This window comes from Sphaerodactylus townsendi, linkage group LG03 (assembly GCF_021028975.2).
Source record: "Sphaerodactylus townsendi isolate TG3544 linkage group LG03, MPM_Stown_v2.3, whole genome shotgun sequence".
Taxonomy (NCBI): domain Eukaryota; kingdom Metazoa; phylum Chordata; class Lepidosauria; order Squamata; family Sphaerodactylidae; genus Sphaerodactylus; species Sphaerodactylus townsendi.
The window spans coordinates 156,281,473-156,303,322 of record NC_059427.1 but is presented as its reverse complement, the minus strand read 5'-3'; the positions used below and the strand labels follow the sequence as shown (position 1 = coordinate 156,303,322).

Genomic DNA, 21,850 nt, shown 5'->3' with positions numbered 1-21,850 from the left:
ACTGGAGTCTCTCTTATGAGGGAGTCCACCCCCCCCCCCCCCCCGCTGTGAACTAAACGGCAGCCCGAGCTGATAATGGCTTCTTGGGTTCTTGCACCAGCTCTTTATGGCCCTCCCGGGTCACCCTTCTGTGGGTCTGTTTTCCTGACATTTTAGGACCGTTTCCAGAATTCGCCATGGGAAGGCGAGACCCTGGTTCCCGAGGTCACAGAAAGAACCCCGGATTGATGCATTCTGAAGGGGGGCCTTGAAAGGAACAGATTGCGGGGGGGGGGGTTGATGGGGGCATAAAATGATGTGCTCATGGCTGCCTCCAGCCCAGCCTTCTTGTTCCAGCCAGGTGCCTCTGGGAAATTATAGCCTTCACTGTTTGTTTCCTGCCTCCTGCATTCTGCAGTGCCTAGATAGAACTGTATCTGGTAGAGTGCCCTCAAGTTGCAGTTGACCTATGACACCCCAGCAGGATTTTCAAGGCAAGAGACTTCAGAGGTGGGTTAGCCGTTGCCTGCCTCTGCCTATCAGAGGCTGGGAATCCTTGGAGGTGCCCCATTCAAGCACTCACCAGGGCTGACCCTGCTTAGCTTCTGAGGTCTGAAGAGAGCCAGCATGGTGTAGTGGTTAAGAGTAATCTGGGGGACCAGGTCTGATTCCCCCTCTGCCACTTGAGCTGTAAAGGCTTATCTGGGGAACCAGATTAGCTTGTACTCTGGAACACATGCCAGCTGGGTGACCTTAGGCTAGTCACAGTTCTTCAGAGCTCTCTCAGCCCTACCCACCTCACAGGGTGTTTGTTGTGGGGGGGGGGAAGGGAAACGAGATTGTAAGCCCCTTTGAGTCTCCTACAGGAGAGAAAAGGGGGGATATAAATCCAAACTCTTCTTTTCTTCTTGCCTCGGCCATCCTTGGCTGAATAGCAGCAGATAGACCTGGGCATCTCTCACAGCCACCTATGCGGCCATCATCAGCAGCTTTGGAAGGAGCCAAGGATATCAATGACCTGGAAGTTGCCTAGTGAATTAGCCCGTCAGGTGGAGGCAATCGCCTGCCTTTTCCTTCCATTAAACATCACATAATCTGGCCAAGCGTTCATCTCTCTGCAAAATTCCATACCAACTGCGAAACGAGTGAAGTCCGCCAATATTAGTATTCCATCACTCCCAAAACATACACGCTGTCTTCGAGACCGACTTATAGGATGAATTTTAGCTACTTAGCAGAGATTGACTAATTATGCAGAACGGAAAGGATAATGCTTTACATCTCTGGTTAAAGGGATTGGGTTTCCTTCCTTCTCAGCCTTCTTTGAACGCCCCTGCAACTTTTGTTGGGTATCTGGCCGTTGGAGAGTAGGGCCCTATCATTTTGCGGGAAGATCTCTGTGTAGATTGCCCAATTAAGGGTGGTTAAGACGCTTAGGGCCAAACAAACCAAAACCTACCCCCCCCCCACCTTAAAAACAAACGAGCAAACACAAACGGAAACTGACCTCTTCGCTAATTCTGTTCTGTGCCCCCAAAACATTGTAAACAGAAAGTAAATATGTCCACATAGAACTCCTTATTATCCCTAACAATCAAATTTAGGGACCCAAAATCAGTGTGCAGAAAATCATCTTGCTGGAGATGATCGTTTTCCAGGCACTTGGAAGAGAACTTTGAAACATTCACAGAACTTCTTTCTGGGCCGTTGGTTCGTTGTGTGTGTGTGTGTACCTGCGTGGGTTACACACACACACACACACACACACACACACACACACACACACACACACACACACACACACACACACACACGGGTCAGGAAAAAACGTGATATGTAGAAACAGATTTATTTCTCAGCCATCGCCTAGATAACTTGTTCATTTAGCCAACTATCTGGACTAAGATTTCCTGCCCGTTCGATAATACGCTCGGGGTCGGAGGTCCGGGGGGTTGAAACTCGTTGGCCATTCAGCTGAGCACTGGAGGTTCTTTTGTTAGCAAAGGAAGCAAGGCAAACGCCCCATCCTAAGCCCAGTTACTCGGGAACAACTTGGTCCCATTGAGATGGAAGAAAAAGTCTTATTTCCATGTCTTTGGGACCATGGCAAGGGACCATTCACACTGCTAAAGCAAGTTCTTTGGGGATCGAGGGTGCTGATTTACTGGGACATGTGCCCCCACCCACCACACTAAAATCAGCTCTTCTTGGGAAACCCTTTTGGAGGAAAAGGGCTTATTTCTGAGGGCAGATCACCTCGAAGGGGCAAGAGTCCAGAGTCCCAGCTTCTCTGTCTCAAGCCCCGTCTCCTCCAGCGAATGGGAAGAGTTTCGGCCAGAGAAAGCCCAGAAGTTGGCTTCTGAAATCAATGGAGAGATTTCCCCTGGCTGGAAAGGCGATTCCACCTTAAATGTGTCACCTTGGAACTGAGGCCCCTTCCGCACATGCAGAATAATTCACTTTCAATCCACTACTACAATTGTTTGCAAGTGGATTTTGCTGTTCCCACAGGAAAATCCAGCTTCAAAGTGCATTAAAAGTGGGTTGTAAGTGCATTATTCTGCATGTGCGGAAGGGGCCTAAGTTTGAACAGAACTTAACAGAACTCTTCCTTCGCAAGCAGTCTGGCTTAGCTCGCCTCTGCCAGGCGCTGTGCAGGGGGGGGGGGGGGCACAAATAAGCCTATAATAGATATATGAAGGTCCCAAGAATGTCTTGGGATTCTCCCCACCCCCACCCGCTTTGGGATTTATGGTTATTTTCCTTACTTTCTCTGCAGCTGAAAGGAGTCGGTGGGAACCATTTGCATGGCCCTGTCATTCCAAAAGAGGTTATTTTACAGGCAAATCCGAAGGGTAGTTTCAAACTCGCCGCCACTGGAGCTGCAGCTTGGCCTTCTCCGCTTATTTATTTATTCTTCGGCGGTTTAGATTTATTCCTTTCCAAGAGAAAGGCGCTAGGGGTGGGGGACTCCACCAAGCAGGGCTCTTGGCAGGCAAGTCACGTTATGCAAATCTGGCCTTGATGATTCTGCAGTATCTTTATTTTTTAAAAAACCGACAACACCCTACCCTGTTTCTATTTAACCCTCTCCCCTCTATCCTTTTTGGCATGTTTTAATAGCACCGAAGTTGGCAAGGGAGGGCAGAGACAACAAATAATCTAGGGTTGCGCCCCCCCCCCCCCAGAACATCCTAATTTATCTCAAATTTAACAGGGCACCAGCTCTTTCAAGATTCGCCTAGGAAGCCATCCCCCCCCCCCCCATTCAATTTACCAACAAAGAAAGATGGAGTGAGAAAAGGAGGGTTTGGGGGGAGGGGAGAAAATTGGACCTCCTCCCAAGGATGGTCAGCACTTTTCACTGAAGATCCCCCCTTTTTATATATATAAACACACAAGTATATAGTGCTATCGATATATAGAGACAAAACAAGAGATGCTTATTGAGTGTAATAGATGTATAGGCGATCTCTCTCTCTCTCTCTCTCTCTCTCTCTATCGCCTATATGTATAGGCGATTTCTCTGTCTCTGTCTCTATATATGTATAGGCAATCTCTCTCTCTCTCTCTCTCTCTAAATATATGCAATTTCTGTTCATCCAAAGCAAGCCGGGTTTTGAGGTTCAATTATAAACGATTTTGCACTACAGAAGATGAGAGAGAGAGAGAGAGAGAGAGAGAGAGAGGCATTTCGAATAGTCGCAGTTGTCAAGCGAGACCATCTTTTAGCTCTCAGAAGCAGCAAATCCATGTGAACTCTGGGTGAACCAAGATTGAAGCCATAAATCATCGCTACAAAAGCCGGCTGCTGCATACGAGTTCCAGACCCTTACCTTTAACGCTTTCGCGGGCGAAGACGGGAAAGCAAGAGCTACAAAAGTTCACATCTCTGCGCGCTGCGAAGGGGGTGTGTGTGTGTGAATCTAGGCCAGGCGAAGCGGGGCGGGCTGATCCCCCCCCTCCGGGGCGAAGGGTGGTATAGGCTTCATAGAGGCAGATGATGCTCCTTGAGCGGTGGGGCAAGAGGGAGGGACCGGGGTGGGGGGTGGGGGCGACGGGGACGCAATCGCACGTCACTCAACAAAGAGCAGGGACCAGAAAGAAGCGGCCGGGGAGAGGAGGATGCATTTGGGAGGGGGGGGTAGAGAGCAGGGGGAAAGAAAAGGGGCGACAGACGTCAGTCTTGGGGGAGGGGTGCCCGATTGTTCAGCGACCCCCCTTTTATTTAAAAAAAACATCAATTTTAATCACAACTGTTACCATTTTATCCTACAAATGTATCTGTCTACATGTATATTTTAACTGTATGCCAATAAAGATATGTGCACATGTACTTGTAGTAGCAATAAATAAATAGATATGGCCATGCGTCTAGGAAGTCGCCGGAGCCACCCAGGGACCCGTACATTTTGAACGCTTCGCCTCCACCGGGCTTCTGTTTTGGGGGGCAAAATCCCTCTTTCCTAGTTTGCAAGGACTTCCCGTCCCTTTGGCTCCGGGGTAGTCGTGGGAATCCACCACCACCCCTGTATTCTTTCCATATATATACATGGATATCATACCTATATGTATATATATATATGGATATCAGAAGGATGGTCTTGGAACGGTAGGAAGATCCAACATCACGATTCTCTAGTTTGAAATTAACCCAGAGCGAAAAAAGGGGGGAATGGGGGGGGGAATTTTCCAGGCGCCCTCCCCCCCATCCAGCGTTGACTAACCTATTATGACAAACAATATGATGGATATGGTTTATGTTAATCGCAATGCCCTTTCCTCCAGAATTTAACTGTAAGTTAATGTACACCGGAAACTAGAACTCTACATGCCAGGCTAATGGGTTTAGGTATTAGCTAGTTCTAACGATGCATACAAATGCCCGTGTCTCTGTAGGCTGTCTTAAGATTTATGGCTCTTTTACCTTCTGTAGGTGTGAACAAGGCGGGGGGGGGGGAGGAGAAAGAAATCCCCGAGTCGGTGCAATTTACTACCTCCAAAGAGCCTTTAAAAAACGTAAAAATAAGATTTTTTTTTAAAAAAAACAACCAACCCAGGATGTAGGAGGGAATTTTGGCCAAGTCGGCAACTTTCGGTCAAAGGCGAGGCTCCGGGGCTTCATTATGGGATGCCCACGCTCCCGTCAAGGGGGACAGCCGCTGCGACCCCCGAAGGAAGAGTGGAGGGTCGTAATAAAGACTCCGCAGCTACTACCAGGCGGCCTCGCCTCCTACGTGGAGACGGTGAAGGATGACGGCGGAGTAAGAAGGGTTGGGAGAGGAGAGAGAAAAAAAAGAAAAGGGGTGAGAAAGGAAAGTTTCGGGGAGGGGAGAGAAAAATAATTATTTCCTCCCCCCTTTTGAGAAAAAAAAAAACCCCCAGCCTGCTACAAAGTCTAACAAAGGGACAATGACGCTTTTTTTGCATCCCACGGGGGAACTGGGGGAGAAACGAAGAATTTAACTTTATATGGGTTTTTCCTCCCCTCCCCTTCGGTTCGCCTGGTTTGTTCTTCTGCGAGGCTGAAGATCCGCGGGAGAAAAGTGGAGGGGGAAGGAAGTCAAGAAAGCCGGGTGCCGAGAGAGAGAGAGAGAGAGAGAGAGAGAGAGAGAGAGAGGAAAAGATGCTTGAGTTTATTTTGGGGGTTTTTCCTCCCTTGCCAGAAGGGCGACAGAGCCGGGCTGTTTCTTCCTCTGCCGAAGGGATCTGTCGCTTCTTTCCTTGGCTGTGATCTTTGAGGGAGTTAATAGAGTGGATTCGGGCTGTCCATTACAGGAACAGGGGGAAAGGGGGGGATATTAAATTAATTCCTGGTGGTGGGGGTGGGGGGGTTATGGGGAGGGAATGGGAGGTAAAATATAGAGATATGTTGGAGAATAATGGGGTTGTTTGGGGGTGCTGTGGTGGGGAGGGGGCAAGGGGGAGAAAATGGGAGAGTGGGGAGGTTTGTGCCCTTCAGCCTCCTAGAAGGGCCAAACCCTACAAAACGCTGGATTCCGCTCCCCGGCCCTTCTCTATTGGCCTGTGCCCGCGGGCCTCTCTGCCGCTTCGCAGGGCCTCGACATTATAGGGGGAAGGGGGGGGGGTTAAAATAATTTTTGTTCCAAGCTTATTCTTTGGAACCTGCATTTAAAGCTTCGTGGAGTTAAATCCCACGTTTGCGGCGCCTGCCGTCCCTTCTCTCCGCTCCCTTCCCCAATGAACTGAACGGTCGTTTGCCAGAGTTAGGAGGTCCGGAAACATTTTCATCCGGCGCTTTACATCTATCGGCCGGTTTTGCCATTTGATCTTTCGAGATGGATCAAAGCAGCGTGGCTTCCGCGGGAGTGCGGGCGCTATTGGTGATGATGTTGTGGTGTTGGTGGTTATTTCGGATTAGGTTCCTTTTCGCTTTGGGGTTTTTGATGGGGGGGAAGAGGACAGCGATGCCAGCGATTGCACCATTCACCGAAGAAGCTCTGCTTGCCCAACCTTATTTCTTTTTTCGCCCCTGATTCATGCCAGATGGTTGGAATCCCAAATTCCATTTGGTTCCAGGCTTGGCAGAAAGAAAGAAAGAAAGAAAGAAAGAAAGAAAGAAAGAAAGAAAGAAAGAAAGAAAGAAAGAAAGAAAGAAAGAAAGAAAGAAAGAAAGAAAGCAAGCTTCAACGTAGCCCGATTTGTATGCAATATGTACTCGGAAAGAAATCCTACTAAGCTCGGTGGAGCTTACTCCCAAGTAAGTGTCCCTAAAAAAGATACCCAGGTTGTCGTTGTTTCCCTCTTCTCTGCTTCCTCCAAGTAGCTAGTGCTCCTTAAACCGGGGGTCTCTGAAGCTTAACCCGTTGAATTTCCAACAGTGGGAAATTGCCTGGGTTTTGGGGGGACGGGGGTGTCTTTTGGGACGAAGCAAAGAGCGGCGCAGTCTTAGCCCGACTTCATTTTCTGGGGCACGCCCGCTGCTTGCTGGGATACTTGAAAGACTTTAGCTGCGGCTGAAGACCTTCCAGGATCGCGGAAAGACCTGTGGGGCCCTGGCTGTGACCCAGAGAGGCTGAGGATCACTTTTGGAGAGAAACCCCCGCCGGTGGATCCTGCCAATGGACTCTGGGGCGCCGAATCCAGGCGGCTGAAGGCGGCCCTCAAGTTTGCCAGCCGGACCAAAAACCTGGTCCTGCAGCCCGAATGGGGCCGACCGGGCGGGGGGGGGGGGAGGTTCTTGGGAGGGGGCCGCCGAGAGGCTGCTGCCAGTCAAGGGGACCGGCTTGCGCGGCGTGAAGATTTCATCAAATATTTAAAACCCCGAGTCCACCTTCCCCCCCTATTTATTGCCGTGTATAATTCAACATTATCGCGTATTAATAAGCCAATAATGATAATCTCTATAGGAAAAGCCTGCTAGTCGGGGCCGCTTTTATGGCGCCCTTATCCTTTCTAATGACCTTTGGCTCAGCAGAGTAATAACTCATTACGGAATGAGCAATTGTCTGGAGTGCCTTAAATACCTCGCGATCCCCCCCCCCCCCTTTTACACTCCGGACACTTTCGAGAAGAGGTCCTGGAGGACAGCTCGGCCCTCCTTGGCTTGCTTCAAGGGGAAGGAGAGGAACTCTTTCCGAAGGGCTGAAGGCCGGAAGAGCATCCCCTAAAACCGTGTGGATCGCCTCCCCCCACCCCTGCCTTTTAACCCTGTCCTTTTTCCGAGCTGAAACTGCCCTGGCTATTTAGAAACAGGCCTCGCCCGCCACCACAATAACGCCGTTGTTATAATACCAACAACCATAACCTTAATAACGACATAACCTTCGTAACCCATTCAAAGAAACCCCCCGCCCCTCCTCACCCCCTATTTAATAGATCTGGACTGTTCCCGGCTTAACTGCTAAGGGATCCTGAACATGGTCTCTGGCTTTGTATGTCTCCCGCAGATTCCAGTCAAACTGGGGCTAGTCGGCCAACTTCTGGGAATGGGGGGAGCGCTAAAGGCAACTGAGAGCGAATCCATGATAATGTTGGGCATCCATCAGACTAGGATTCAAATCCTACCAGCAAGGAACTTGTTGGATCAGGCTGGGTCCCCTGCGAAGTTGGCAGGGTCAAGTAGGCGAACAAGGCAGGCATCACCCCCTGTTAGATTTCCCTGCTTCAAAAGAGTTTGAGTTTGTTTCTATTATTTTTTTAAAAAATGAAATTAACAAAATTGGAATGTACAATTTCATGAAAGCTGTAATTATGAGAAAGGTGAATTTCCTTCTCTTCCATTCCACTTTCACTGATGTCATTTTAATATATTTTTTCTATGGATATTAAAGACAAAGATAAACACAAAATGACACCTTGGAATCATTTTTTAACACACACACACACACACACACACACACACACACACACACACACACACACTCACCCCTATTGCTGATCTCACTTTTTATATGTGAACACAAAAGCGGCAAGGTCAGGTAACACACATTTGCCTCCGGTGCTTTGAATGAGGACATTTCCTAGGGAAATCAAAGCCATTTGCTTAGGTGAGACTGTGTGTTTTCTTCTGAAACATATATTCTGCATACAGATAACAAAAACCAACCACCACCACCCCGAGAAAAAACAGAACTATTGACCACCCACTACATATGGCTAAAGCAGACCACAGGGAAAAAAATTATGTGAAATTAAATTATTACCTCACTTTATGGGAAATGGTCAACATTTCTAATATTTGATGTTTACACCCCGCTTTTATACTCCATGGGTATCCAAAGCAGTGTATAGAGTTCTCCATTTTTGTCTTCAAAACAAGACTGTGGGAGAGGTGAAACGGAGTATTTGATTGGCCCGCACTGGCTGAAGGCAAACCAGATCTATCAGCCCATTGATTGGATACTTAAATGGTCAAATTGTTGAATTTGGTCCAGGGAACGAGGAGAGTATTTAAAATTCACTGAAGTTTCAATTTTTACACCACCCTCCAGAATAAAATACCACTGTGCTACTCTAGCATTTTGATGCTATTGAGTTAGTTGGTCCCAAAGAATAATGAAGGAAAGAAGGGGCGTCGCAGAGAGAAATGACATCTTTTAAGAAGTTACAAGAATTATTGAAAAACATTTGTTTTCTCTGCACCCTTTGTTTCCTTGCCCATAGAATAGCACAGAACTGGCTGTTATGCCTTGTTTGGGTACATGCGGTCAAGGATCCCTTCGCAAGGCCCTTCCTTGGACTTAAACCACTATCAGACACTCTCCAAAGCATCCTCACAAAGAGCTCTGTCCATTTCACACCTCACCTTGAAGACATCTGAAGTGTACACTTGGGTAACTTGTGAAAGCAACAAACACATGCATCAACGGTGGCATGCTCATAAGATGGTCTCAGGGGTGGACCACCCATGGGGACATTTGGGGTCAAATGTCCCTGAGCTGCAGCCATTAAGTCACGTGGGGGGAAATCACCCTCCTCCTTCCCCCGGTGCAAAAAAACATTGTTTGGTTGTGGTGGTGGGCAGAAAACTCAGATTTTGTACCAGGCTACATTTTCCCGAGATGCGCCTCTGGAGGATCTTGGTTGATTGGTGGTTCACATGAAGTTGCCTTCTGCTGATGCAGAACACTGATCCATCAGGGTCAGCATTGCCAACTCAAACAGGAAGCTGCGAGGCCAGAATCTCTGGCAGAGGTCTTGCTTATCATCTCCCACCTGATCCTTTCAAGCGGTTATATTAGGGAATGAACCAAAGACCTTCTGCGTGCAAAGCAAATTCTCTCCCACTGAGCCACAGGCCCTCCTCCCCCTCCCTTTGTCTCCTTGTACAAAGTGACAAAGTTGAGTTTTTATTTCTTTATTTGTGTGTCCACCTTTCTCCACAGGGAACCAAAAGAACCTGACATCCTTTGCCTTAACTCCATTTTATCTACAAAACCCTGCGTGGGATTTCAGGCTAAGAGTCTGTGTTTGGCCTAAGGTTCCCCAGTAACCTTCCACGGCAGAGTAGAAATTTGAATCTGGTTCTCCCACATCTTAGTCAGACATTCTAACTACTACCCCACCATGACTGGGTTGTCGAAGGCTTTCACAGCCAGAATCACAGGGATGCTATAGGGTTTCCGGGTTGTATGGCCTTGTTCCAGTAGCATTTTCTCCTGATGTTTCGCCTGCATCTGCGGCTGGCAACTTCAGAGGATCCTGTGAAGATGCCAGCCACAGATGCAGGCGAAATATCAGGAGAAAATGCTACTGGAACATGACCATACAACCCGGAAACCCTTCAGCAGCTCAACTCCTGGATTGTTGCACAGTGTGTGAAATGGTCTTAGGACTGCAGTCCAGGTTCCTTCCAAGCCCCCAAGCTTTTTACCAACAAACTGTTTGCGCGATGCAAATATTTCAGGCACCTCGGGAGAATAATGGCTTATTGATAAGCCGTAGCACGGAATCTTGTGCACAGTTAAGATGTTGCAGCCATTAACCCTCCCGCATGAATACATCAATGATATTGATGGGAAGAGGGCATACTTAGGACACCAGACCCAGAGGATGGTCATTCAGCTGCCTTGAAATGTTTGCAAAGCATCACACACAGCACAAATACCATCCCACTCCCTTGAGCCACTGTCCACTAGTGTACGAATTGGCACCATAATGTTGGCACCACAACTGGCACCACCAACAGCTCATCCTGCTGTTTTCCAGTTCAACTAAGTTGCTCCTGTCTCTTATTAAAATAGTTCCATGTATTCTCAGCTACATCTATTACCTTCTCTGTAACTATAACAACAATATGATGCAAGCAATATGCAGCATTGGTGGGGTGTGTGTGTGTGGGAGGGGGGGGGGGAAGGAATAAAGGAAATGAAGCCAGAGCGTAAACATATAACTTACATCCCATCCTTCTGACACTGGACAGCATTACATATTTTCCAAGATCTTCCCAAGTTTGAGCAGCCGGATAGGCAAGCATGGACATATTATCCATACAGAAAAATAAAATAAAATTATATTATCCGTACAGAAAAAAATAAAATAAAACCACAAAGCATTTGTGATCCAATTTTCTGCGCTAACTGCACAATTTTTAGCAGGGTGACATCTTTCAAAGTCCATTGAAGGCTTAGAAGGATATAATTCTGTTTAGGCTTGCCCTGTAAAAAACCATTTTTCCCCACACTCGAGGGTCCTGCTTGCCATTTGCGACCAAATTGTAGTCTCAGCGGAGAGGTAATTGAGCCTCTCCGGTCAATATCGCCAGTTTCAGACTGATTGGCTGCTATTGAGCCTTCCCGGGAAACACTTTCTGCTTGCTAATAAATAGAACAACAAAGAATGCAGATGTGACTCCAGATCCACGTTTATAGAGCTGTTCCTTTGTAGTTGAGCAATTCTGAATTTCCAAGCTGACCAATTCCCTCTTAGACAGAATGCTGCAGCGTTGGACGATGCTCAACATTTTGCCCTGGCCCATATGCATATTTCTATGGAAACACTGGATCAAATATTACCACATATTGTTAAGCCTTGCTCTCTAATTGCTGCTGGGACATTTTGCAGCACGTACCCAATACTCCCTTGCACAGTGGGAGGAATCAAGAGATGTGCAAATATCATCTTTGTTTACTTCAAATGTATTATATGTCTCTATTCCGATCTGCTTTTTCTGAGGCGGAGTTCCATTTTCATCCATAAGTGCACAATGGAATAGAGGACAGGGTTGGGAAATCATATTTATTTATATATTTATTTATTTAAATTTGTATACCGCCCTTTTCCCAAAGGGCTCTGGGCAGTGAACAACAAAATAAACAACAGACAATTAGAGCACAAAATAAGATAAGATTATAAATAAACAATAGGCTCCATGAGTCATAAAATCACTAAAACCCAATAAATACAACAATACATACAAACCTCCCAGTGTCCGACATTAAAATGTTCAGTAAAAACCCCTCCCCAAAGAGGAAGTTACATCCATAACTCTTCAATAAAACTGAGTGAGAAAGGCAGTATAGTGTAGTGGTTACAGTGCTAGAATGGGATCTGGGGGGGGGGGAGGTTCAAATCGCCACTTTGCCGTGGAAGCAAACAGGGTGATTTGGGCCTGGTCACACACATTTAACCTAACATATCTCACATGGGGGGAGAAAAAAATGGGAGAGAAAAAAATTATGTTGGTCTTTTTGATCCTCGTTAGGGTATACATGAAGGAAACAAATGGTGTGTCATTGGATGATTAATCCACATGAAGAGATCTTGAGAGAACCCCTTTTCTGAACTTATATACTGTATGTTTTTCTCAGGGTACTTAGTGTGTGCATACAAGAGGCCTCCCTGACAATCCTTTTCACATAACGAGAAACTACACAAGCCGGCATGCGTACCTACTCATCTCTGCCATCCTAGGCGCTTAAATCCACTGTTGTAACAGATGTGTAAAAACAACGGAACTGGTAAGACATAACTGTATTGATCACATCCCACGGAGGCTCGGAAATGTCAAGAACCAATTTCTAAGGATCAACATATTCTGCTCAACTGAAGTTACTTTTAATCAAAGGGCACTGAGGCCTTCTGGTAGCACACCCATGGGGAAAATACAGGCTTCTGTCGGTTGAACAGCTTAAAGAATTGCACTGCAGGTAAATATTTTCTGAGTCAGGAAAGCAAAGCAAGGACATCCGACGCACGGCCCAGAATCATCTGTAATCTACCACTTTGGAAGGCACCGAGACCACAGCCATTTGATAAAGGGCAATTTTTGGTTAATAACAGGATGTTAATTTGCTGGCTTGCTAGGCTCATATGTCAAGCCTCTTTGGGGAAACGGTGAAGATGGTGTTGAAAAATATTTGGGGTAGGGGTGGGGAGGGAAAGGAAAGGAAAGATCCCATTCTCATTCTGATTTATTGGTGGCAAAACAAATTCATTAGGGCTGGATCGTCAGAGAGCCTACCTCTTAAAAGCTGGCTAAGGGGTGCAGCTTTTAAAAGGCCCACTTCGTCAAAGGGAAATGAAAGAAAATTGGCATGGAGGGGACTTGTTTGGAGATATGTGTTGTTGTTTTTCCTCCCCTTTCTTGGCATGCTAATATCAACCAGACCACACAATGAAAAGAAATCAAACAGTGTAGTCGAACTGGGGAAGATCTCGTGGGTGAATTTGTAGATGCATGCTGGTTTCCAAGCAAGGGGTACAAGCTGGATCCAACATGCAGTCCTTTGGCCAAAGGCAGCCCACTTGACCCCTGAGCGTGGTATGTATGCTAAGATGATATCATTGTGGCACGCACAACGAAATTTACAGCAGCATTCCTCGATGCACAATTTCAGACTCATACAATTTCAGACTCATGCAATTTCAGACTCATACATCATCATCCTCCACCCATCCCTACATAGCCCCAAATACATCAATATGAAGTAGCTGGAGTTTAGCATAGCCACAGCTCTAGAGTGAAGCTGTCTCTAAGCCTCTTTTGTCCCAGTTCTGAGGGTCTGTATCGCCTGGCTGTATGTTTAAAAAGAGTGCACATGAGATTAACCCCGGGAAGACGGGTCATTTTAGATCTCGGCATTATGGAGCCTCTTCTAAGGAGGGGAGGCAGCCATAATCCTTTGTGTAGTATTATCACCTTTGAGCCTTCCTATTCGCCACTGTGCAACTGGAGAACCATACACAGATGCAGTAGGTTAGGACACTCTCTATAAAAGTCTCAGAAAGTACAGTCTTTGCTGGGCTTTCTTAACCACCGCGGTAGTCTGTACTCCCCAGGTCAAATCCTCTTTAATCATAACGCCCAGGAATTTAAAACTAGCCACCCGCTCCACTTGATCTCCATTTATAGTCAAGGGCTGAATTTCTGAGCTATTCCTTCTATAGTCCACTATGAGCTCCTTTGTCTTGTTAGTGTTAAGAACCAGGTTATTTTCCCTGCACCATGAGAGCAGTCGGTCCACTTCATTCCGATAGGCAGACTCATCCCCTCCAGAGATGAAAACATGTCATGAAAACATAAGAGGAGTTCTATTGGGTCCAACCAAAGGCTCATCAAGCAGGGGTGTATCACTCAGGGGAACATATAGGGTCAAATGTTCCCCGGGCTGCGGCCATTTGTTTGTTTGTTTGTTTGTTTGTTTATTTATTTATTATATTAGATTTTAGACCTCCCACCCCCGAAGGGCTCTGGGTGGTGTACAACATGTCAAGAACATCATTATGCCCACAGGCCAAAACAACATTTCACACCATAAGATTTAGTCATGTGGGGGATGGAAAATCATTTTCCACACCCCTCCTCCTCCCCCCCCGCCCCAGGTCCATACACAGACTTTGAGACCTGGTGCAAAAAAGCTGTTGGGTCATGGTGGGGGAGGGCGGCTGCCCATAGGGGGGCGGGGGCATAACACTTAGATTTTGCACCGGTCTCCCTTTTCCCTAGATATGCCTCTGCCATCAAGTCCAGCATTCTGTTCACACAGTGGCCACCCACCTGCCTCTAGGAAGCCCATAAGCAGGATGAATGCAACAATACCCTTCTACCATTTTACCCAGCATCTGACATAAAGAGGCAAACCACATCTAGTACTGGTGAGGTTAGATATCCATCATGGCTAGAAGCCTTGTTCAAGACCTTGATCTAGAACAGGGGGTTTGAAAGAAAGATCGTGTGTCATGGCTAGAAGTCATTGTGGCCCTTGAGTTTTTTTTAACAGGTAAAGGTAAGCCCCTGTGTAAGGACTAGGTCATTACTGACCCATGAGGTGATGTCACATCATGATGTGTACCAAGCAGATGACATGTACAGGGTGGTTTTCCATTGCATTTCCCAGTTACCTACAAGCTGGGTAGTCATTCTACCAACCTGGGAGAGAGGGCGGGCGGGCGGGCGGGCAGGTTGAGTCAAGAGTGACTGACTTCCTGAAATCATCTTCCATCAGGATCGAACTCAGGTCATGAGCAGAGCTTTGACAGCAGTACTGCTGCAGCTTATCACTCTGTGCCATTTTTGGCCATCTTTATTTTTTAGCTGTGCAACTTTAATTCCATTACAACCACATCATAAAATAAGGGCATTCTTTCAGAGAACCCAAAGCCACCGTTAGTGATGGAAACCCAGCAGAGGCGTAGCTGCTATGGGTACATTTGAGGAGGATCATCCCATGCACCGCCATTGCAGGGGTGGGGGCATTTTTGGGTGGGGCGGGAACAGGAGGGGGTGCGCAGGAAGTTCATGCCCCAGGTGCAGTTCCCCCTCCCTTCATCACTGAAACCCAGATATGCCTGAGATAATATGTAATACAATTCTCAACAACAGTTGACTTTGTTAACTATCGGTATTCTTATTGACTTGCTCGCAGTCAAAGGGCGACTCGCATTAGGCCTGTAACTGTGCCATTTTGTACGAATGAAGCTGATCACACTGTTTTGGACTGCTCTTGGATTACTACATTTATTTAAAAACCATATTTTTGACTATCTGATAGGCCACTGTTATCAACACAAAAAATCATATGGCCAATATACATATAAATTTCTGATTTTGTGATTCGCCGTTGAAAAACCTTGGAAGCCCCAACTTGATTGACATCAAGTTGGGGCTTCCAAGGTTTTTCAACGGCGGATCACAAAATCAGAAATGTAGGACCTCTGACATCAGGGGAAGATGGGATGACATCCAATGGGGCTGCAGGCTTTCCCATATATGTCTGTTCTAGTGTCATCCTGAACGCTGATTTTCACCAGAAGTGTGCTCATGCTCAGCCAGGTCAGTTGTGTGTCATGCGGGCGTGACATGCAACACCAAATTGCACAGTCTGCTCTGCTATTTCAACTGATTGCCATGTTGGCATTTTCCCGGTGGCAGAAGGACGGTACAGATGTGCATTCATATACCAACTGATCAAAAATGACATCTTTACGAAACAATAATTAACGTAGTGTAGTGGTGGCGAACCTATGGCACTCCAGATGTTCATGGACTACAATTCCCATCAGCCCCTGCCAGCATGGCCTATTGGTTCGCCACTATGGACATAGTGTTTTAATGTAAATAAAGCCACTGACTGAAACTCAGAATTGATGGCAACTGGGTGTACTTGGAAGCATTTGAATCCAGCCATGATCCATGTGCTTGGGTGCAGAGGCGTATCTACAGTAAATAGCGCCCAGAGCAAGCAGTGGAATTGCCCCCCCCATGGCAGAATTTCCCATAGATATGCCCCTGGGAGGGGGAGAAGACGAGGCAGGGTAGAGGGTGGGGGAAGGAAAGGCTTCACCCAGCCAGCGGGACTCAGAAAAGCCAGAAAGTGAAATCTGGAAAGGGGGAGGGGAATGGTGGGTGAGAGAAAGAATCGGAGGGAGGGAGACAGACCTGAGGCACCCAAGTTGGTTGTCAACATAGTTTAAGAAGGTCAGAGGTAATGGATAAGGAGATAGTGACTAAGCAAGTTTGTAACTGACAGGGGCATTTCTTAGTCAACAGAACTGAACACATACATGGATCTTGGCACCCAAGAAGACTGCGCTGAGAAGAAGTCTGACTTTCCAGAATATAGTTTAGACCAATCAGATTGCTGGCCTATTGGCTTGGGACAAAGTAGGACTAAATTTGACTCTCTATAAGCAGCAACGATTCCTATTTGCATGCTAGTCTGTGATCTCTTGGGGTATATTTGTGAACCATAAGAACCAATGTTTTGTTTGCACATATTAGCATACAGATAGGCAGTACTGCAGACTGGGAAGGACTGAGACATGTGCCACAATTCCCCCCATACACACCTGTTGAAATAGACATTGCTGCCACAGACCAGGCCTATGCTAGCCTTTGCTGAGCCCCACAACTGGCAGGCCTAGTGGGAATGATGTAGTCTGCATGGATAGCTTTCCATGTTGAACATATTGGTTTCCTTTCCCAGGACATTTTTTTGCTATCCCTGTTAGCTGCCATAAGAGGCATAAAGATGATCATGTACCACGTGGTAACTTACCACTGTATACATGTAACAATATGGCAGGGACAGAATGAGGGGGAACTGCACCCGGTGCACATGTGCGCCCTGAACCACTCCAAGCCCCCATCTGCCCCTGCCACAACCCCAGAATGCCCCTGCAGGGGCGCGCACCCAGTGAGTTGCGCACACCCCTGTCCCCTTGGCACTACACCACTGCAATATGATGAGTTTTCATCCATAACATCTAGGGGTTTGCCCCCCAAAAAATTCCATCTCCCTTCTCTGCCATGTAATCCCATGATGACGGCTTTGTGCCTGACTTATTCTTTTTCATGAGCCGGTATCTCTGAATCCTGACCACTGTTCACTCATTATTCACTCTGACTTCGCATCCCATCCTCCCCCTACAAAGGGCAGCCTAGACACCCTCCTAAAACTTGTACAAATATTCCATTTCTGACTCCTAGAATAATAGAATCATAGAGCTGGAAGAGACCCCAAGGGCCATCAAGCCCAACCCTGCAATGAAGGAACACACAATCAAAGCACCCCTGACAGATGGCCATCCAGCCTCTGTTTAAAAACCTCCAGAGAAGGAGACTCCACCACATTCCGAGGCACTGCATTCCACTGTCGAACAGCCCTTACTGTCAGGAAGTTTTTCCTGATGTTTAGGTGGAATCCCTTTTCCTTCACCTTGAACCCATTACTCCTGGTCCTAGTCTCTGGAGCAGCAGAAAACAAGTTTGCTCCCTCACCAACATGACATCCCTTCAAATATTTAAACACGGCTATCATGTCACCTCTTAACCTTCTCTTCCCCAAACTAAACATCCCCAGCTCCCTAAGCCTCTCCTTGTAGGGCATGGATTCCAGACCTTTTACCATTTTGGTTGCCCTCCTCTGGACCTGTTCCAGCTTGTCAATATCCTTCTTGAATTGCGGTGTACACAATATTCCTGTTTCATTAAAGGTTTCAATTCTTATACTGTCTTAGTATAGATAAAACCCATTAAACTCAGTGGGGCTCACCCAAGATAAATGCTTGGAGGGCTACAATCTTATCATCAGTCCTTATGTAATTAGATCATTCCCCACCATTCCTCTGATATGACTTTGATGACCTTGGGGCAGTCTCACTCTCTCTCTCATCCTGATCTAGTTTGCAGAGTTGTTGTGAGAATAAAATGGGTAAAGTAAGAGCTCCTTAGAGGAAGGACAGTCTAAGGATGGACAGACACACAGACAGACAGGTGTCATCCCATTTTCTCCTGACAACAACTTTCAGTTGGGCTGAATGCTAGTGGCTTGCAAAAGACCAACACTGAGCATCTTGGTTGCACAAGGAACTGAAATCAGGTATGCTACATACAAGTCAAACAAGCCACACTAAGTGTTCGTTTAATCTGTTCAGATGCAAAATCCACCTTCAGCCAAAACATTTTGCATGGCACTCATTCATTTTCTAGTAAGTGCACCAGATATTTTCCTCCTTTCTGTGGCTCTGTGAACATCTCCATCCCAAAGATATGAATGGGTTTCATTTTTTTAAATTCAAAAGCCCTTTCCTGGGATCACCAAAAGTTGCCTGTGACTTGACGGAACTTGACATATATATATATTTTCCATATCATATGTTTTTTCATACCCCACCCCCCTCCACTATTTTCTTTTTTGGTATAAGGAATCTGGTAGAAGGGATAGCAGGTGCTTAGGTAGACCAGTCATTTGAACGTGTCTGCTCCACGCCTGCCTCCCCGGCCCTTCCCAGTTATGCTCCATCAAAGTTCTCCATCAGGGATGTTATTTTCTAAGCACCTGCTTAAATCCATCCCTCTTCAACAAAGCACTCTTAATCTCATGCTTAACGCTGATCAAGTGATGGCATATCATAGAGTGTGGTGGGACTTAAGCAAGTGCTTCTAATGCTTTGATGACTTCAGAGGAGATTACTCCCATCCCATTCTTGGACGCTTCAATACTTTCCTTGGACTGAAGCCAATAAGGCCACTGGATCAGGAATTTGTATTGCCTCATAGTCATTATTTAGTAGACTCCCATTGATTTCATCTCTGGCTTTCTTTTCCTCTGTCACATTTTGCCCACTTAGACGTCATATTATCTGCACAGGATGGGTTTATCTGCTTCTGTGTAACTATTAGTCAATCAAAGATACTTGCCCTTTAAGCAGTGGTGGGATCCAAAAATTTTAATAACAGGTTCTGATGGTGGTGGGATTCAAACAGAGGCAGCGCTGCACACACGCACCTCCAGTCCCTATTGGGCAGGGAGGTTGTTTTAGTAACCCCTTCTCAGCACTCAGAAATAATTAGTAACCACTTCTAGAGAAGTGGTGAGAACTGGTTGGATCCCACCTCTGCCTTTAAGTATGAGAAATGTATTGCTTTCGACACAAATTTTAAGACAGACCAACTCAGTAGTCAGATGTGCCTTGTTTAACTGTGATGAGCTGATTTAGTTGATCATGCAGTCTATTTGCTTTGGCATTATCTGAATGCAGCCTGAACAGGTTTGAATTGGTGGATTTGGTTTGAAAACTGTGCAGGGATAAAGATGCTGCAGATCCAAACAAATCAGCAGCCATTAATATTGCTCAGGACCACTTCAGTGAACACCAGATAGTCGGATTTTTTTTTTACAAAATGTATTTATGACTGATATATATGATCAGAGACTGATTTAACTGTTTCAGCAACTGTGGGCCACACAGAGCAATGGCACAGCAAGGACAGTGGAAAGCAGAGAATGTACATGCAGAAAAAGCTGATAGAGTTGCTCTGCACGAATATGGTGAAGCAACCAAACAGCCACAGTTGGGCCAACAAACAAACTGCTGCAAAAAATTGACTCTCTATTTGCAAATGACGAACAAGATGTGAGCTGAAATGGTAAAGGTTTGAGCATCCTTCAACTTTTCACATGTTATGTAGCAGGAAATTTAAGTTTACTGTGGAGTTTACACCCTTGCAAAAGGGTGACACTTGTTGCATTAACTTACAGAGAAGAAGAAGCATAGTTGTACAGAAGAAGGAGGGAGAAGGGAGGGAGAAGGGAGGAGGAGGAGAAGGAGCAGAGTGAGCAGAGGAGCAGGAGCAGGGAGCAGGAGCAGATGAGCAGTGAGAAGGATGGAGCAGGAGCAGGAGCAGGAGAGAGTGAAAGGAGTTTTAAAGAGGAGCAGGAGGAGCAGGAGCAGGAGCAGGAGGAGCAGGAGCAAGAGGAGCAGGAGGAGCAGGAGGAGCAGGAGGAGGAATTTGGATTTATATTCCCCCTTTCTCTCCTGTAAGAGACTCAAAGGGGTTTACAATCTCCTTTTCCTCCTCCCCCCCCAACAACAAACACCCTGTGAGGTGGGTGGGACTGAGAGAGCTCCAAAGAACTGTGACTAACCCAAGGTCACCCAGCTGGCATTTGTTGTAGTGCACAAGCTAATCTGGTTCACCAGATAAGCCTCCACAGCTCAAGTGGCAGAGCGGGGAATCAAACCCTGTTCTCCAGATTAGAATGCACCTGCTCTTAACCACTACAACACACTGGCTCCCACCTTAATGTATGAATAGGTCCTTTCTGGTCCTCCATTACTTTAATTTATGTTAAACAGTAACTATCTATGGATTAGCACATTTCCTTCTCAGATGAGAGAAAGAACCAATGAATTCTTTAAATTTCTTTCAAGCTCCCATATTCCTCTTTAGCAACAGGGGTTTAGACTTTTAAAAAGAAGACTTCTCTGTGATCCAGTCATTTTCAAATTGTATTGATTTCAAGCATGTACTGAAGTCACACATTGTAATCAATGCAATTCAAAGTGCTTAGCTCTTGTTGGATCATTCCCTTAATTATCTGTCTAAGAGCATGGCTCCATAGCTGCTTCTCCTGCTTTTAGTGCCTAGGAATAGCAAGATATATTAGATGATAGATCATAACTGTGTCATGGCGAGGAGCTGACAAACTGGAATAAACAATCTAATAAACAGGGTTGCCAGCTCTATGTTGGGAACTACTTGAAAATTTGAAGGGTGAAATCTGGGGATGGAAGGGTTTAGGGCAGTGGTGGCGAACCTTTGGCACTCCAGATGTTATGGACTACAATTCCCTCTGCCAATTGTTCATGCTGGCAGGGGCTGATGGGAATTGTAGTCCTTAACATCTGGAGTGCCAAAGGTTCTCCACCACGGGTTTAGGGAGAGGATGGACTTCAGCATGGTAAAATGCCACAAGGTCCAATTTCCACAGCCGCCCTTTTCTCCTGGGGAACTGGTCTCTGTGCCTGAAGACCAGTTTTAATTCCAGGAGACCTCCAGTCATCACCTGAAGGTTGGTAATCCTACGAATAGGTCTCCCCTTTAAGAAGAGAAGAAGAAGAGTTTCCTGTAAGGAGACTCAGGGTGGCTTACAAGCTCCTTTCCCTTCCTCTCCCCACAATAGACACCTTGTGAGGTAGGTGGGGCTGAGAGAGTTCCAAAGAACTGTGACTAGCTCAAGGTCACCCAGCAGGATCGTAGGAGTGAGGAAACACATCTGGTTCACCAGATAAGCCTCCGCCACTCAGATGGAGGAGTGGGGAATAAAACCTGGTTCTCCAGATTAGAATCCACCTGCTCTAAACCACTGCATCACGCTGGCTCACATAAAACAGAATTTTGTGCTGAACACCTCTCCTGGAAGAATGTGTGAACCAAAAGGTTTCTGGAATTTTTTTTAAAAAGTGTTATTTCAATAAAATACATAATCTCAGACATTTCTTGTTTTGTTAAAGTCCCTATTGTCAGTGGCATAGCGCCCATGGGGCAGGGGCGTGCGACACCCCGGGTGGAGCCATGGTGGAGGCATGGCAGGGGTGTTCCGGGGAGTTCCGGGGCAGGGCAGGGGTGAACGGCACCGCATGCACGCTCCCCAGACACAGTTTCCCCTCACTCCACCTCTGC

General features: G+C 46.5%; 1 protein-coding gene across 8 annotated transcripts in view; it reads right to left on the bottom strand.

Annotated features, from left to right (window-relative positions):
• LOC125428118 (homeobox protein Hox-D3-like) overlaps positions 1 to 21,850 on the bottom strand; it is a 129,018-nt gene that overhangs the window by 16,070 nt on the left and 91,098 nt on the right. Inside the window, exon 1 of one of the 8 annotated variants that reach the window (XM_048487767.1) lies at positions 8,369 to 8,434. The exons of 5 other annotated variants lie outside the window; for them this stretch is intronic. The gene's annotated coding sequence lies outside the window, so the exon portion shown is untranslated. Of the gene's footprint in view, positions 1 to 2,747; positions 2,835 to 3,815; positions 4,083 to 8,368; positions 8,435 to 21,850 lie in introns of those variants that run through there. 2 more of the 8 variants (XM_048487762.1, XM_048487768.1) reach the window with 2 other exon arrangements.